This window comes from Mobula birostris, chromosome 3, assembly GCF_030028105.1.
Source record: "Mobula birostris isolate sMobBir1 chromosome 3, sMobBir1.hap1, whole genome shotgun sequence".
NCBI classification, from domain to species: domain Eukaryota; kingdom Metazoa; phylum Chordata; class Chondrichthyes; order Myliobatiformes; family Myliobatidae; genus Mobula; species Mobula birostris.
Genome location: NC_092372.1, coordinates 152,292,020 through 152,297,142, shown reverse-complemented (window position 1 = coordinate 152,297,142; position 5,123 = coordinate 152,292,020).

The window sequence follows — 5,123 nt, the reverse complement described above, 5'->3', positions numbered from 1 at the left end:
CGAGCTGTAATAGCTTCGAACTAACCACTATGCGACCATGGTGCCAAAAACATTCTATGTTCAGAATGGACATTTCCTTTCCAAAATATTCTTGCAAAAATTTACCCACAGTGTTGACTGAACTCATATTTCTATTAAATTTGTTTACAATGTGTACCATGCTAAATAAATAATCAAGGCAATTAGGCAGAATATTAGTACTGTGCTATTGTATGTGCAGATTCAACACGTCATCTAAAACTTTGACAAACCTCTATAGACGTGCAGTGGGGAATATCCTGACTGATTCCAGCATGGCCTGGTATGGAAACACCAATGGCCAAGAATGGAAAAGTGTACAAAAGTAGGTGATACAGCCCAATCCTTCACAGGAAAAGCTCTCCCCACCACTGAGCACATCTACAAAGAGCGCTGCAACAAGTAAGCGGCAACTATCATATTGGACCCCCACCATCTAGGCCATGCTCTCTTCTTGCTGGTGCTGTACAGGAGCCTTAGGTCCCACAGTTATTACCCTTCAACCATCAGGCTCCTGAACCAGTGTGAATAACTTCACTTACCCCAACAGTGAACTGATTCCACAACCTATGGGCTCACCTGCAAGGACTCATGTTCTCAGTATAACTTATTTACTTATTTATTTGTTACTATCATTTGTTTTTTTTACATCTGCATAGTCTTTCTTCTTTTGCACATTGGTTGTCTGTCAGCCTTTGTGTGTAGTATTCCATTGTGTATTGTATTTCTTTGCTCTGCTGTGAATGCTGAAAGAAAATGAATGTGTGTAGTATATGATGACATATATGCATTTTGATAATAAATTTACTTTGAACTTTGAACCTCTTAAATACTTTGAAATCCACTTAGTGTCTTGTTATTCCTAACGTCTAAGGACATTTACAAATCCAAACCACAATTAAAATGTTCTTGTTTATTGAACACAGTGAGAAACAAAATGGTATAGTTAAACAGCTTCTAATTTATGAGATACTATGGATTCTGGTCAATTGGGACACATCAGGTCTAGTACATTTTGACCCTATTAAGTGGCTGCCCCAACTAGCTAAGGTTTCATGATACTAGTTAAAAATGTATAAAAAAGATAAAACTGAGTAACAAATTATTTAAATATTGTAAGAGAAATAAAGAAGAAATTAGAACAGAACTACAGTATTGTAGAACTGTGTGTTAGTTCCTAATAGTTATCAACGGAGGAATTCATACAGTACGCAAATGTCAAAATCAAAATCAGTTCAGACACCTAGAGCAGATAATGGATTGCCTTCTTACGTTGCTATCAATGAAAGCGTCCTCCAAATTTTCATTTTCATTGTAACATTCAAAATGATTGCTGGACCTTCAAACTCTTCATAATTCCTAATTTGTTGAAGTAGTGAAATCATTTCATTTTCACTCCCGGCTGTTTCCGGCATCTCCAAGCCTGAATGCTTGAAACCACAGTCAGCAAGTTTCAAATTGTCTTGCTGCTTATTTCATGCCAACTATCCATGCCAAAAATCACTGCTTTTTGCAAACAAACACATACAACTGCCTTTATTTGAAAACTTCACTCTAAGCATGGTGTGGCGACTAATGGTCACATAAGAGTGTGAGACAGACGCTAGTTAGAACTTGTTTGAAAACAGTCTCCTACCCTAATTAAGTGACATGTTGTCCCAAATAAATGAAGGGAATCCCATCAGTTTTCTCAATTAATTTTTGTTCTTTAAGATTTGTCCCAAATAAGCAGCTGCCCTGATTAACTGGAATCCATTGTACATAATTTACTAAATGGCTACCTGAGTATTAGTACTTAATGTCTGCTAAATGCAAATCAGTTTAATAATAATCACTAGAGGTAATGGCACACGTCAATAAAGTGATGAAAAAGACTTGCGGAATACTTGCCTTCATTACCTGAGATATCAAAAATAAGAGCAGAAAAGTTATGTTAGCGCTTCATAGAACATTGGTAAGGCTGCAGTTAGGGGATGTGATTATGCTGGAAAGGTTAAAGGCGTTCCCAAATGTTTTTTATGCCATGGACCAATGCTATTAAACAAGGGGTCAATGGACACCAGGTTGGGAACCCCTGCTTGAAGAGATTCCCAATGATGTTGCCTGGGGTGTATCTTTTCAGTTATGAGGAAAGACAAAATAGACATGGCTCAGTTTAATAGAAACATAAAAACATAGAAATCCTACAGAACAATATAGGCCCTTCAGCCCACTAAGTTGTGCCCAACATGTTCTTACCTTAAAAATTACCTAAGGTTACCCATGGCCCTCTATTTTTCTAAGCTCCATGTACCTATCCAGGAATTTCTTAAAAGACCCTATCGTATCCACCTCCACCACAGTCGCCGGCAGCCCATTCCACGCAATCACCATTCTCTGCATAAAAAACTTACATCTCCTCTGTACCTACTTCAAGCACCTTAAAACTGTGCCCTTTCGTGCTAGCCATTTCAGCCCTGGGAAGAAGCCTCTGACTACCCACACGATCAATGCCTCTCATCTTCTGAAACACCTCTATCAGGTCACCTTTCATCCTCCGTCTCTCCAAGGAGAAAAGGCCAAGTTCACTCAACCTATTCCCATAAGGCATGCTTCCCAATCCAGGCAGCATCCATGTAAATCTCCTCTGCACCCTGTCTATGGTTTCCACATCCTTCCTGTAGTGCAGTGGTCCCCAACTACCGGGCCGCGGACCGGTAGCGGCCCGCAGAGCATGCGCTACCGGGCTGCGAGGAAATGATATGATTTGGTGATATGAGTCAGCTGCACCTTTCCTCATTCCCTGTCACGCCCACTGTTGAGCCACTACACATGCGAGGTCATTACCCGCACGTCATCCATGTTAGCGCGGGAAGAGGATCAACTCCTCGAGCTTGCAAATGTCGGTGGGCTGAAAAGTATGTTTGACATAACATCTCTGCCGGCATTCTGGATCAAAGTCAAGGCTAAATATCCTGAGATAGCCACGAAAGCACTGAAAATGTTGCTTCCATTTCTAACATATCTTTGCGATGAATGCAACGAAAACTAAATTGTGGAATAGATTGAACATAAGGAACCCCCTTCGAGTATCACTGTCTCCCATCACCCCTCGATAGGACCGTCTTGTTGCAGGAAAACCATCCCAGGGCTCCCACTGATTCAGCGATATTGCTGTGTTGCAATGATTTTATATGTTCATACGGGGAAAATATGTGCTGCGTGTTTAATATCCAAATGATACTTAAAATGTTATGATGCTATTGACTTATATAACTATATAACAATTACAGCACGGAAACAGGCCATCTCTGCCCTTCTAGTCCGTGCTGAACGCTACTCTCACCTAGTCCAACCGACCCGCACTCAGCCCACAACCCTCCATTTCTATCCTGTCCACATACCTGTCCAATTTTTCTTTAAATGATAATATCGAAGCTGCCTCTACCACTTCTACTGGAAGTTCGTTCAATACTTACTTCAAACTCCCCTGTTCTCCCCTGATAATTGACTTATCACTATATTCATGCGAGGAAAATATGTGTTTAATATTAAATTCGTTAGATAAATCATTTTAGAAATAAAATTGAGTGTATTAGCTAATTATCATCTATATTCCGGTCGTGATTAACACTGCCCTCCCCTCCCCCAGAACAGAATCGCCAAAAACGATCTGTAGAAAAAATCGTACACGCATGCGCACTGGTGCCCGCGCAAGGCTTCATGGTCATTGTAATCTTTCTCGGGGTAAACCCAGCATATTTGACTGCTACTCTTGTCCGTTGGCAATCTGCACCCCCCCCTCCCCCGGGGTCGGCCGGTCCGCAAGAATATTGTCAATATGAAACCGATCCGCAGTGCGAAAAAGGTTGGGGACCCCTACTGTAGTGAGGCGACCAGAACAGAGCACAGTATTCCAGGTGGGGTCTGACCAGGGTCCTATATAGCTGCAACATTACTTCTTGGCTCCTAAACTCAATCCCATGATTGATGAAGGCCAATGCACCATATGTTTTCTTAACTACAGAGTCAACCAGTGTAGCAGCTTTGAGTGTCCTATGGACTCGGACCCCAGGAACCCTCTAATCCTCCATACTGCCAAGAGTATTAACATTAATACTATATTCTGCCATCATATTTCACCTACCAAAATGAACCACCTCACACTTATCTAGGTTGAACTCCATCTGCCACTTCTCAGCCCAGTTTTGCATCCTATCAATGTCCCGCTGTAACCTCTGACAGCCCTCCATAATATCCACAACACCTCCAACCTTTGCGTCATCAGCAAATTTACTAACCCATCCCTCCACTACCGCATGCAGGTCATTTATAAGAATCACGAAGAGAAGGGGTCCCAGAACAGATCCCTGAGGCACACCACTGGTCACCGACCTTCATGCAGAATATGACCCGACTACAACCACTCTTTGCCTTCTGTGGGCAAGCCAGTTCTGGATCCACAAAGCAATGTCCCCTTGGATCCCATGTCTCCTTACTTTCTCAATAAGCCTTGCATGAGGTACCTTATCAAATGCCTTGCTGAAATCCATATACACTACATCTACTGCTCTACCTTCATCATTTTATTCAGTCACATCCTCAAAAAATTCAATCAGGCTCGTAAGGCACAACCTGCACTTGACTATTGCATGAGGCATGACCTGCACTTGACCATGCTGACTATTCCTAATCATATTATGCCTCTCCAATCATTCATAAATCCAGAACGAGGGGTCACAGTTTGAGGATAGAGGGGAAGCCTTTTAGGACCGAGATTAGGAAAAACTTCTTCACACAGAGAGTGGTGAATCTGTGGAATTCTCTGCCACAGGAAACAGTTGAGGCCAGTTCATTGGCTATATTTAAGAGGGAGTTAGATATGGCCCTTGTGGCTGGGGGGGGTCAGGGGGTATGGAGGGAAGGCTGGGGCGGTGTTCTGAGTTGGATGATCAGCCATGATCATAATAAATGGCGGTGCAGGCTCGAAGGGCCGAATGGCCTACTCCTGCACCTATTTTCTATGTTTCTATGTTTCTATGCCTCTCAGGATCTTCTTCGTCAACTTACCAACCACTAAAGTAAGACTCGTTGGTCTATGATTTCCTGGGCTATGTCCTTGGAGT